Raw genomic sequence first — 13,397 nt, 5'->3', positions numbered from 1 at the left:
CAAGGAATGCAACTGTTTACCGTCTCATCAAATATGCGCAGCGCAGTCCGGTCGGAGCTCGCTATGTTCAAACAGAACATTTAGCCCGGTCAATGGTGAAGGGATAGATGCAGTGCCGAAGTGACCGAGCCAGCTCAGGGATAGCTATATTTATAGGGTCCAAGAAGGGGGGTCAAAGGCCGTTACAATTGGTCAAGGGTTCAAATGTCCCGTCCTCAGTGATTGGAGCAAAGTATTACACTTGATTTGGATTGGTGCAGGGGGAGTGTACTTCGGTGTCCTTTGTGTGTTGGCATCGTCGTCAGGGTCGTAAAAAGCAACAAGAACCGGTTATAACTTGATTCCTTTGTCTCACACAGTTCTAACGTACATGGAATATGGATTTTGTCCGTAATTATTGGACCTTATGAGTTGCAAAGTTTTCGCTACGACCGGAGTGCTGCACATGAGAAACGGAACATAACGATACTAAACATTATACAGACATAATTGTGTATTGCTGATTAACCTACGTGTGGTGCACTAAACCTTTAATTAACTATATTTTATTTTGTGTAAGTATGGTATTATGAACTTTTGTGTATTAGTATGGCTGCGCTTATGGTCCACTTCGCTACACAGACTCGGGTATAATACTTTATTTGCGCAACTCTGCGAACCAAAATGGCAGCCATACTATCCTAAAATGGCGTGTGTGCAACTCGAATTTAACAGAACATACGGTACTTGTGTATTTTGGCGGCGCCCATCGCATCGCATACCATGCGATGGTATGCGATGCGACGCGATTTCGTTGGTTAGTGTACGATGGCATACAATTTTCAAATTGTATGCCATCGTACATGGCATACAATGCCATACGATGCGATGCGATTAAACATTGTATAAGCACCCTAATGGGTGCTTATACAATGTTAAGCACCCTAATGGGTGCTTACAATGTTAAATGCACCCCCACGCCACCCCCCCCCCCACTATAAACCTGAACCCGAAGCGTGGCGAGCGCAGCGAGGGTCGGCGGTACGCGTCCTACGACCTTTTCATACCCCCACTATCCACGTCAGCGTGGAGTTGAGAATAGATTAGTGTGGCGAGCGCAGCGAGCCACCGAGCCCGAAGCGTGGCGAGCGCAGTGAGCCCGCGAGGGGACGCGGATACCTGTGAAGCCCGCGAAGGGACGCGATTACCTGTGAAAGTATCCGGCGTCCGCTCGCCACGCTTCGGGCTCACCACGCTAATCTATTCTCAACTCCACGCCGACGTGGATAGTGGGGGTATGAAAAGGTCGTAGGACGCGTACCGCCACCGCACGCCACGCTTCGGGTTCACGTTTATAGTGGGGGGGTGGCGTGGGGGTGCATTTAACATTGTAAGCACCCATTAGGGTGCTCAAAAGCACCCTTTAGGGTGCTTATACGATTTTTCATTGCATAGGGGGTCAAAATCGCGTTGCATCGCATGCCATCGGGTACATGGCATGCGATGCGTTCATCGCACGATCCTGAAATGGGGCGCCGCCAAAATACACAAGTACCGAACATACTAATCATATCACCTCTTAACCTTTGTTTCTCAATTGAAAACATTCAGCCTTGTTAACCTATTTTTTAATTCTATTGATTTGAGACCTTTTACTAGATTAGTCGCCCTTCTCTGTACCTTTTCCAATTTATTTATGTCCTTTTTAAGGTGCAGTGCCCAAAACTGAACACAGTATTCCAAGTGTGATCTCACCAATGCCTTGTAAAGAGGCACTAAAACATCGGCATCCCTTGAATCCATTCCCCCTTTAATGCATGTTAATGTCAGGTTTGCAATTGCTGCTGCACTTCAGCAGTGTGCACTATTACCCAATTTTTCATCTATGATGACCCCCAAGTCCTTCTCTACAGCAGAATCCCCTATAATAACTCAATTTAGCCTATAAGTAGCTTGTTCATTTTTGTTCCCATAATGAATTACTTTAAATTTATCAATGTTAAACTGCATTTTTCACCTTTCCAGTTTAAGTAAATCCCTTTGTAGTATATCCACATCCTCTCCTGAGTTCATTTCCTTACTCAATTTCGTGTAGTCCGCAAATATTGCAATTTTACTTACTAGTTCACTTCCTATAGCATTAATTTATTACACAGGGTGGGTCCCAAAATGTAACCTTGTGGAACTCCACTTTGGACCTTACCCTATCTGGAATGTATGCCATTTACCACCACACAGTTTGTAATCAAATTACAAATTTTATCTCCTAACCCTAAATTACCTAGTTTCATTAATAACCTTTTATGAGGCACTGTGTCAAAAGCTTTAGCAAAATCAAGCAGTATCAACAGATTTCCTAAAGTCCAGCCCTCTACTGACTTCCTCATAGAAGCTAATTAAATTAGTTTGACATTATCTATTTTTGACGAACCCATGATGAGCCTTATCACTTTGCCCTGTTCTAAGAAATTTTGGATATTATCTATCTCTTATTATTCCTTCTAATATTTTCCCCACAATGGATGTAAGACTGACCAGTAATTAGAAATTTCAGGGTTAGTCTTGCTTTCATATTGGTTCTACGTTAGCTACAGTATGCACCAGTCCCTTGGTACTCTCAACCTAATGCTTGTGACGACCTAATGACCCCAAATCAACCTTCCTGCATGTCGACCTAATGCTTGAAGACCTAGTGACCATATCCCCTGCAAAGGACCATAGGAGGAGCTGTGGATAGTAATGCATGCACAGCAGTCCACCCGCAGCCATCTTGAATCCTCTCTCACACACACAGCACCAATCTCCACCCCACTGACACCTCTCATACACAGCACCAAGCCTCCCTCCCCCCACTAACACTTTCTCTCTCTCTCGCTCACACACACACACACACACACACACACATAAATCATCAACACCCGCCCCCTTCCCCAATTATAGCTCTCTCCCAGCCCTAACACCTGTATCACATGCTCGGCGTTACAGATACTACTCACTTTTTTCATCAGCGGCAGCCCTTTGGGATGGTAACACAGGAGGATGTGCTGCACATTTGTCACAGAGCAGGCCCCTCAGATGACAGTGCAAACTGAGTTGTACACGTCAAGTGGTAGGAAGAACTACAGACCATTAAGCCTTAAAGGGGTCTACACAAGGGGCGACACTGCTGAGCAATGTATATCGCTCAGAACAGAGCTGGTGAGAACACTAGCCCTGCCCAGTGATAATACTAGATTTCATCACTATTGCTTTTACACACACATCAATGTAGGGGCATTTCCTAAGCGATCAAGTGAGATTGCTTGTTTATTTATTTAATTATTTGTTTGTTATTTGCTTGTTTATTTAATTATTTTATTTATTTACAGTTTCTTATATAGCGCAGCATATTCTGTTGCACTTTACAATTGGAAACAACAGTGATTAATCAAACTGGGTAGATACAAACTGACATGGAGGTAGGAGGGCACTGCTTGCAAGCTATAGGGGTAATAGGAGGTATACATAAAGGATAGAATTCCATAGCATGGCAGTCCCATCAGATTACTAGACGGTCCTGATGGGATGCAAATAGATATGAATGCTACTGGAGGTTGTGTGGGGATCCTGAATATAAGCTTATTGGGGGGGGGATCTTAGAATGCACACCCTATATACATGAGGTGCCATCATGCTGGGACTTGTAGTTCTGCAAAGAAAAATACATGGTGCAGATGCACACTCCATATTATTGATCAATAATAGAGGTTCTTGGTATATTAATTGGGCAAGAAATTTTTGCCCACCAACCAGCTTCATGGTGACCTCATTTCTGGTGAGTCCCAATTACTAAGTTCGAATCTGAGGAGCGGAACCCCAAAAAGGTTGGCATAGGCCAGTCACCCCAGGGCAGCACACAAGTGAAAAACTAAGCTAAAGGTGTATTAATAAGAAAGAAGCAGAAACTAGAGGTTAAAAAGTGAAGTGCTAGAAGTATATATATATATATATATATATATATAAGTATATATAGTGGAAAATAAATAGTGCTAAAAAAATGTTAGGGTGTGCCACCCGGAAAGCAACTCAGGCACTCCAACCCAAGGGGAGCCATGCCCCAAATCCATCCCCAAGACTAGCAATTAATCTATGGTCCTAAATATAATAAGCCTGCCTGAAGAGGTGAGTTTTCAGGGAATGCTTGAAATTTTGGAGGCTAGAGGAGAGTCTTAGTGTGCGTGGAAGGGCATTCCATAATGTGGGTGCTGCCCAACAAAAATCCTGCAAGTGTAAGTGGGAGCGAGCAATGATTGTGGATGAGACACACAGATCTTGTGCAGAGCGGAAATGTCGGGTGGGAATATACTTTGAGATAAGCAAAGAGATATTAGTCGGTGTAATCAAAGTGATGGCTTTGAATGTAAGTAGAAGTATTTTATTTGTTTGCAAAATGTGTTTATTGGGGTTTAAAGTAGTACAATAAACGGGGGCATACAGGTATATTCTTAACAATGGAATGTACATAATAGTATCAATATAGTATAATAGATTTTTCTTAACCCCTTCCCGACGAGGCCTTTTTTGTAAAAAATTTTTTCCTCCTTGCGTTCAAATAAGCGTAACTTTTTTAATTTTCTGGCTATATAGACACATGAGGGCTTTTTTTTTGCGGGACAAGTTGTACTTTTTAATAGTACCATTTACTATACCGTATAATATTCTGGGGAATCAGGAAATAATTCAATGTGGGGTAAAAAAAAAAAAAAACGCCATTCCACAATTTTGCGCTGGTTACGTTTTTTTTGGAGTTCATAGTTCGTTTAAAATGATGGGTTATCTTTATTCTATGGGTCGTTACGATTCTGGTGATACCAAACTTATATAGTTTTCGTTACGTTTTAGCACTAAAAAAAAAAAATAGAAAATTTTACGGTTTTTCTAATTTGCGTCACGTCGCCATGTTCTGCGGCTTATAACTTTTTTATTTTTCCACCTACGGACCTGGGTGAGGGCTCATTTTTTGCGGACTGAAGTGTACTTTTTAATTAATACCATTATGGGATATGTGCGACTTTCTGATATCTTTTAGTTACATTTTTTTGGGTAGGCGATGCGACCAAAAAACGTAGTTTTGGCGTTGGGAATTATTTTCCGTTTACGCCTTTAACGGTGCGGGATAACTAATGTTATATTTTAATAGATCGGACTTTTAGGAACGCGGCGATACCAAATATGTGTATTTTTTTATTTTTTATTTTTATTTGTGAAATGGGGAAAGGGGGGTGATTTGAACTTTTAATATTTATTTATTTATTTTTTATTTTTTAACTTTTTTTTTTTTTTTTTTTTACTTTTACTACAAGGCCCCCTAGTGTACATGACCACTAGGGGGCGCGATCGCCTGTACTAGGTTCAGCCATAGAGCTCTATGGCTGAACATAGTGATTTTCAGCACTTCCTATTACATCCTGCCTCAGGCAGGATGTAATAGGTATGCTGACATGGCCAGCACAGGGGTCTACATTAGACCCCTGGCTGCCATGGCAACCGATCGGCACCCTCCGATCTCGCCGCGGGGGGCCCCGATCGGCGCCGGAGGGGGGCGCCCCCCCTCCGATCAGCTATTTAAGCACTGCGGGCGCTTTGCCCGCGGTGCTTAAAGGGTTAAACGGCCACGAGCGGCGAACTCGCAGCTCGTGGCCGTGAGATCAGGTACCTGGCTGTAATATACAGCCATTACCTGCTCTCTTTCAAGCCAGCTCACTCCGTGAGCTGGCTTGATTCCCCCGCAACCGACACATGACGTATATATACGTCATGTGTCGGGAAGGGGTTAACAATAATCCGACATCACATAAGGATTGCATGAATATAAGAACATACGAAGGTTTAGAATATTTTAGAGGTAAGGGGGGTTTGGGGTATGGATAACGAGAGGGGGAGGGGGGGTAGATCCGACACAGAATACAAAAAAACATTAGGAAGTGATAAGCAATAGGCAAATACCTCTCTAGGAAGTTTAAGGGTTATGGATGTTATGGCATTAGGGCACTTGTGGCGAGAAGGGTATTAATGCTGCTTTGTATGAGGGAGATTCCTTGAAATCTATCCATGCTGTCCAAGTATCTCTAAAGGCCGCATATTCGTTTTCAGCGGAATAGACTATATCTTCCATGTCCATATATGAGTCTAGTCGGCGGAACCAGTCTGAAACTGTTGGGGGGAGTGGGGTGCGCCACCGGACTGGAATAACTGCCTTTGCCGCATTGTTTAGGCGGCAAAGAATAGATTTCTTATATCTCGAGATTGAGCTTGTCGAGTAATGGAACAACCAAAACAGAGGGTCTGATGGAGCTGGTTCACCCAGAATTTTCCCAGAGATGGCAATAACATTGTGCCAGTAGGATTGTATGGATGGGCAGCTCCACCAGATGTGTAGGTGGTCTCCCGGACTCGCGGAACACCGCCAACATTTATTGGGTAAGCCTAATCCCATCTTGGAGAGTGTGTCAGGGCATCTGTACCATCGCGACAGCAGCTTATATTGCGTCTCAACTACCAGCGTGCTAGGAGAACAGTTTTGTGCTAATTTGAAATTTTTTTCCCAATCAGCTTCTTTAAGATTTACCTTCAGATCTTTGCTCCATCTCGTAGCGAAAGGAGGAAGGTCTTGGCTCTTACTCTGCAATAGGAGACTATAAATCTGGGATACTGGGCGAGGAGGGGGATCCTTCGCCTCACATAGCTGCTCGAAGGGAGTAAGGGTGGGGGTGATGTGGCTCAGGGATGTGAGATAATGACGTGTTTGAAGGTATTTCCAAAATTAGGGAAGCGTTTATCAAAAAGAAAGGACATGTAAGGGGAAGTAAGCAAGGAGATGGTTGGGGATTTGCGAGTATTTATCCAACAGGCCAGGGTCGGGTTTATTGTGGAGTGCGTTGAGATAGGTAAGTGTAAGAGCCAGGGTGTGACATTAATGGGGGAGGGAAGTGAGTGACTCTCTATTTGAACCCATTGCTTGTTGGTGTGCAATCTCGACCAATCTATTATTCTGTTCAAGAGGCAAGCTTGGTAGTACCCGTGAACGTCCGGCAATCTAATACCCCCAGCGTTTTTTTGTCTTTGTAGCAGAGCAAGCCCCACTCGGGGTCTTTTTTTCCCCATACAAAATCCCGGAAAAGGGATTGAATCTCCCTAAACCAACTAGGTGGGACTTTGATAGGTAGAGTCTGGAGGAGGTACAGTATGGTACTTGTGTATTTTGGCGGCGCCCCCGATGTCCGTCGTACGATGAACGTATCGCATCGCATGCCATGCACCCGATGGCATGCGACGTGATTTTGACCCCCTATACGATCGAAAAACGTATAAGCACCCTAAAGGGTGCTTTTGAGCACCCTAATGGGTGCTTACAATGTTAAATGCACCCCCATGCCACCCCCCCACTATAAACGTGAACCCGAAGCGTGGCGAGCGCACGCGGATACCTTCACAGGTAAACGCGTCCCTTCGCGGGCTTCACAGGTATCCGCTGCGCTCGCCACACTTTCTATTCTCAACTCCACGCCGACGTGGATAGTGGGGGTATGAAAAGGTCGTAGGACTCGTACCGCCGCCGCTCGCCACGCTTCGGGTTCACGTTTATAGTGGGGGGGTGGCATGGGGGTGCATTTAACATTGTAAGCACCCATTAGGGTGCTTAACATTGTATAAGCACCCATTAGGGTGCTTATACAATGTTTAATCACATCGCATCGTATGGCATTGTTTAATCGCATCGCATCGTATGGCATTGTATGTAGTTTATTTTGAAATTAGAGAGGGTGCTGAAACATTGAAATTCGGACATTAAGTTGGGGAGGGATATCATGGGATTAGTAATTGTGGCCAGTAGATCATCAGCGAAGAGGGCTAGCTTGTATTCCTGCCCAGCTATTGCAATCCCAATGTTTTGATTTCCCCTGATCGCTCTGGCCAGAGCTTCAATGCACAGGATGAAAATTAATGGGGATAACGGGCATCCCTGTCGCGTCCCATTGCCGATAGCGAATGAGCTTGACAGGGAACCATTAATCCGTATCCTAGCGGAGGGGGAAGTATATAAGGCTAATATTCGTTGTAGGCATATTGGACCCAGGCCCAGGTGGTCCAGCACCCCCCTCATGAAACCCCAATCAATTCTATCGAATGCCTTCTCGGCGTCTGTTGACAGAAGGATTCCGGGGATTTTAGTGATCGTAAAATGGTGTATCAGGGAGATTATCTTGGAGGTATTGTCTTTGGCTTCACGGCCTGGCACAAAGCCCACTTGGTCGCTGTGGATTATGGCTGGCAAGAGGTGTTTTAATCTGTTTGCTAGTAGTTTGGCATAGAGTTTCACGTCAATATTAAGGAGTGAAATGGGACGGTAGCTAGGGCAAAGGGATGGATCTTTGCCATCTTTAGGAATAACCGTGATGTGGGCTTCCAGGGATTGAGGGGGGAAAGGGTGAGTGGCGCTTACTGTGTTACAGGCACGTATCAATAATGGGAGGAGTCTATCTTTAAAGGCTTTGTAGTAGGAGATGGTGAAACCATCAGGCCCGGGACTTTTACCTGAGGAGGTCGTCTTAATCGCCTCGGTCAGCTCCGACTCTGTGAAAGGTCTCTCTAGGTCATTTTTAAGCTCCGCAGTTAATGTAGGGAAACCAATTTTTGTAAGGTAAGATCTGATATGACATTGTTGTTCTTCAAGTTCATGGGGGGGCCTTTGGGGGGCTTAAGTTGTATAGGGAGGAATAATATGAGCAAAAGGTAGATGCACTGGAGTCAGTATCGTGTAGTGTTTGGCCTTGAGTGTTTTTGATGGAGGGGATGAAAGAATTGGACTGTTGGGCTCGAAGTGCCCTAGCTAGCATTTTGCCTGGTTTGTTTCCCCAGCGATAATACAGATTACGACATTTCCTAAACGCCAGTTTCACTTGGTCTAGTAGTAGTGTATTAAGAGCTGATCTAGCGGAGGTGAGTTCTACAAATGTGGTGGAGGAGAGGGATGTTTTATGTGTAGTTTCTAATACGTGGATCCTCTGGAGAAGGTCATAAATTTTTTGTTGTTTTTGTTTCTTAATGAGTGACCCCAATTGGATACACTTTCCCCTCATAACACACTTGTGTGCCTCCCAGATCATCATATCGGAGACATCGGGAGTGACATTGTGTTCCATGTACGTGTCTAGGGCTTCTTCTAGTTGAGATTTGTGGTAGGGGTCGGAGAGTAAAGATTCATTGAAGCGCCAGGAACGTTGTCTAGGGGTTATATCTAAAGACATGTCCATACAGATAGGGGCGTGGTCGGACCAGGTTATGGAGCCTATAGAAGAGTCCCGGATCAGGTGGAGGTAGTTATGGTTTAGGAGAAAATAATCTAACCTGGAATAGGATTTATGGGGGGTGGAGTAGTAAGTGTAGTCTCGTTCGGTAGGATGGTTAATCCTCCAAACATCCGATAATTGGTGAGCGTGGAGCAGGCGCTTAACTTCTCTGGTTCGGGAGGTCGGGGGAGAGCTTGAGGACGGCGTTACATCTTGGAGGGGGTCTGGGGCCCAGTTGAAATCGCCTCCTATCAACAAGATCCCCTGCTTAAGTAAGTCAACCTCGTCTAGAATCTTTCGAAGGAAGGCCGGTTGTCCCTGGTTGGGCGCGTAAATATTGACTATTGTGAGTTTTGTGTTATATACCGAGCATGTTAGTAGCAAACATCGGCCCTCTTCTAATATGTGAGTGTGTACATCGGATATTGGAACATGCCGGGCAAACAAAATGGCCACCCCTTTGAATTTTGAGTGCGGATAATTGCAGTAATATGTGGTAGGGAAGTAATGATTGCCTAGTCGAGGGGTTGGGTCAGCTTGGCGGAAGTGGGTTTCCTGGACTAATACTACATCTGCCCTTTCTTTATGGAAGGAATGGAGAGCCTGCGTCCTTTTTTCTGGGACATTTAAACCCCTAGCATTAATGGATAAAATACGTAGAGAGGAGGTCATTTGGAGATTGTAAGTTGAGAAGTGAGTGGGAGATGGCCGGATCGGATAGGGGAGAAGGGCAGGGTGGAGGAGGAAATTGGTGATAGGAGGGGGTAAAGGGTCACATTAATTGGGTGTAAAGCATACATTAGTGTGCAAAACATTGTGTAGCATAACCATGAACATCTGACATGTGCATCAAAAACATAACCGCATCCGGACAATGAAAATGCCATAGTGGCAGCCATGACAAAAGAATTATTACAACTGGCGGTGGGGGGAACTAGGGGGCCGTGCCCCCACAATACTAACTGAGGTATTCTAGAATAAAACTGTAGAAGAAAAAACATATATTGGTTCTCTAGCGGAATTACTAAAAAAAACAGACCTAGTGTACAACGCTAGGGGCATAAAAAACTTGAAGAAAAAGGCAGTGGAAAAGGCATTATTTGGCAATATAATAATACGTAAACATCAAAGCTGTGTTAATAAGCAGAGTTACAGTTCAGCAGTTAATGTTACCACTCGTTGTCTTGTCAGGTAGGATCTTGTGAGCGAGGAGAGGGGGTTCCTCTGGATCTCTTTGAGGTGCTAGCTTGTTGCCACTTCTCTCTTTTGGAGTTGTGAGGGGGGGGGGGGACGTTTGGTAAGTGAAAGGCCTGCCAATCGGGCAGGGAGATCTCGTCTAGTCCTAAGTTAGAGCAGAAATCCCGGAGGTCGGCTGGAGAGCGTAGATTGAATTGACGGCCGGCATAGGAGACCTGTAGAGAGAAGGGGAAACCCCACTTGTACTTGTAATTTGATTTGCGGAGGGCATCTGTAAGTGGCTTTAGCAGTCTTCTTTGTTGGAGTGTGCGCCATGAAAGATCTTGAAATATCTGAACACGCGTCCCATTGAATTCAATGGCCTCTAAGTCACGTACTTTCCGTAGTAGTTCTTCTTTCTGGGAGTAATAGTGGAGGCGGCAAATCACATCTCTAGGTTGTTCAGATGCTTTTCCCTTAGGTTTAAGGGCTCTGTGTGCGCGGTCAAATTCAATGGAGGTCTCGGGGCCGAGACCTAGGATTTCACCAAACATTTTGTTGAGGGCATCAATTATACCTGATGGCTGCACAGACTCTGGTAGTCCTCTCACCCGTACATTAATTCTACGGCCTCGATTGTCCAGATCTTCCAGCCTCTCTTGTAGGGTCCTCAGGTCAGCCGCCTGTTGAGAAAGAGTCTCCGTAATAGAGGTGAGGTGGTCGGAATCGCGTTCGCGTTCCTCCTCTAGAGATTCGACTCTCGTCCCCAGGAGATTAATATCAGTTTGCACGGTGGCAATTTGGGATTGGAATGAGTCCTGGAGGCATGTTTCAGTGCCTGCAAATCTTGTTTGGAAGGAAGTGTTCGGACATGTGAGAGGACTTCTCCGATTTCATTTCTCAGTTGTGTCATTTGAGATTGAAGATCCATCGTGGTTGGGGAAAGGGGTGTCTCATGTGCGTTGGTTTCAGTATCCTCTATCGGGGGGGGGGGGAGAGGAGCGGTCTGTGGTTTGAGATGCAGAAAGAAAGGGCCGAAGTGATGATTGTGAAGTGGTAGACTTGGAACGAGAGTCTATACCCTGCGTGCTCTTCCTGTTTCTGCCCATTAGACGTCTGCGCGGTTTCTAAGTTAGGTCATCTGCTCAATTAGAACCAAAGGACAGTCAGCAAGTGGAGGTCACATTCCCCTAAAACGTGTGCCTGGGCTAGTGATTCATCTCAGAGGGGGACGGTTCACATGTTATAGCGGGTGTGTCAGAGCCGTACTGCTATTGGGCAGCTGGTCTGTCCTCGTACTTGTCGCTGTAACACTTTCTAGGCGGTAGTTAGATGTTTTCTGACATTGGGTATGGATTTAAATGTTGTAGTTATTTATTTGAGCCACTAGATGGTGCTCCAGACTCATTTATCTTTAGAGCTGGTCAGAGTAACAGATTTTAATTCTCAAGTTTGAGCGGAGCAGGACACTGCTTCTGTATGTTGTATGGCGGAAAAGTGTGCTCAGGTCAGAAAACTTGTGCGCTCCAGTAACATGGAGGGGTTGGGGAAACAAGTATCAGGTTGATATTACAGTAGTCTGCCCTGTATAACCTAATGCCTTCCCAGAGGGTTTTAATACAGCGGGTAGTAGCTATAACCTGGGGCAGCAGCCAATAATTTCAGCTCCCCTCTTCAAACAGCCTTTCTGCCCCTTTAGAGGAGGGTCATACACTACACAGGAGCCCCCCAGCACATGTATTGGGGAAACTATGCTGTTCCACCAGCTTATGCCCCAACAAAGATGGCCGCTGGCGCTGTACAGGGGGACTATGCCAGGTGTGCAGGCAGCGCAGGTGGTCTCCGGCCACCGCACAGGGGAGTGCCCGGGATATATAGCCCCCAACCCGAGGCAGAGTCAGTTGGCCCCCTCCGGCGGGCTCCCGTCCCGGCGCCCGGGTCACCTAAGATGGCCGCCGTGTGAAGGGAATAGGATAGGAAAGCCGGACGTCCCCGCACCTCTCAGAGACACAGCCGGCAGGTGAGGGCAGCGATAGGGGAGAGCTGTTCACTTGCCTCCTGAAGTCCGGCGGTCCTGTGTCGCTAGGACGCCGCTGGCAGCCGCCGGATCGTCGTGGAGCTCAGACACCGGGTCCCTCCGTACTCGAGGCCGCGGCTTGGTGTGCAGTGAGGGCCGCAACCCGCAGGAAGGGATTTCTCCCCCCCCCCCGGCTCCGCAGATCGACTCACCACAGGGTAGGTGTTTCACCCTGGCTGGGGGACTTTGGCAGTCTGTGTCAGGGGGGTCTGGGAGCAGTAGACAGCCCTGTTACCAGCAGGTAGGGTGCTGGAGCTCCTCAATGTGCGTCCTCCACCATGCCCGTCCAGGCCACGCCCCCAGAAGTATTTTATATTGAATGTGATAATAAACAGGCAACCAATGGTGGGACCGGCAGAGCGGATCAGCAGACAATGAACCTCTAGCCAGGAAGATCAGCCTCCCCGCTACATTCAAAATGAATTGTAGTGGTGGGAGTCTGTTCTTGGGAGGCCATTGCAATAATCAATGTGTGATATAATGAGTGCATGGATTAGAGATTTTGCAGAGTCTTGTGTAAGGTACGGACAAATTTTGGATAGGTTTTTTAGATGCATGTACCACGATTTAGAGACAGATTGAATGTGAGGAATGAAGGACAGTTCAGAGTCAGGGATGACCCCCTAGGCAGCGAACTTGTGGAGTAGGATTAATTGTGGTGTTCTCAACAGTGATAAAGATATCTGGTTGGTAACTACTCTTGGCTGGTGGGAATATAATTAATTCTGTTTTGGAAATGTTGAGTTTAAGGTGGAGAGATAACATCCAAGATGAAATGGCAAAAAGACATTCAGCGACACAGAATAATACTGATGGTGACAATTCTGGGGAGGATA

Source organism: Crinia signifera, chromosome 19 (genome assembly GCF_055691185.1).
Source record: "Crinia signifera chromosome 19, ASM5569118v1, whole genome shotgun sequence".
NCBI classification, from domain to species: domain Eukaryota; kingdom Metazoa; phylum Chordata; class Amphibia; order Anura; family Myobatrachidae; genus Crinia; species Crinia signifera.
This window is presented reverse-complemented; position numbering follows the sequence as displayed.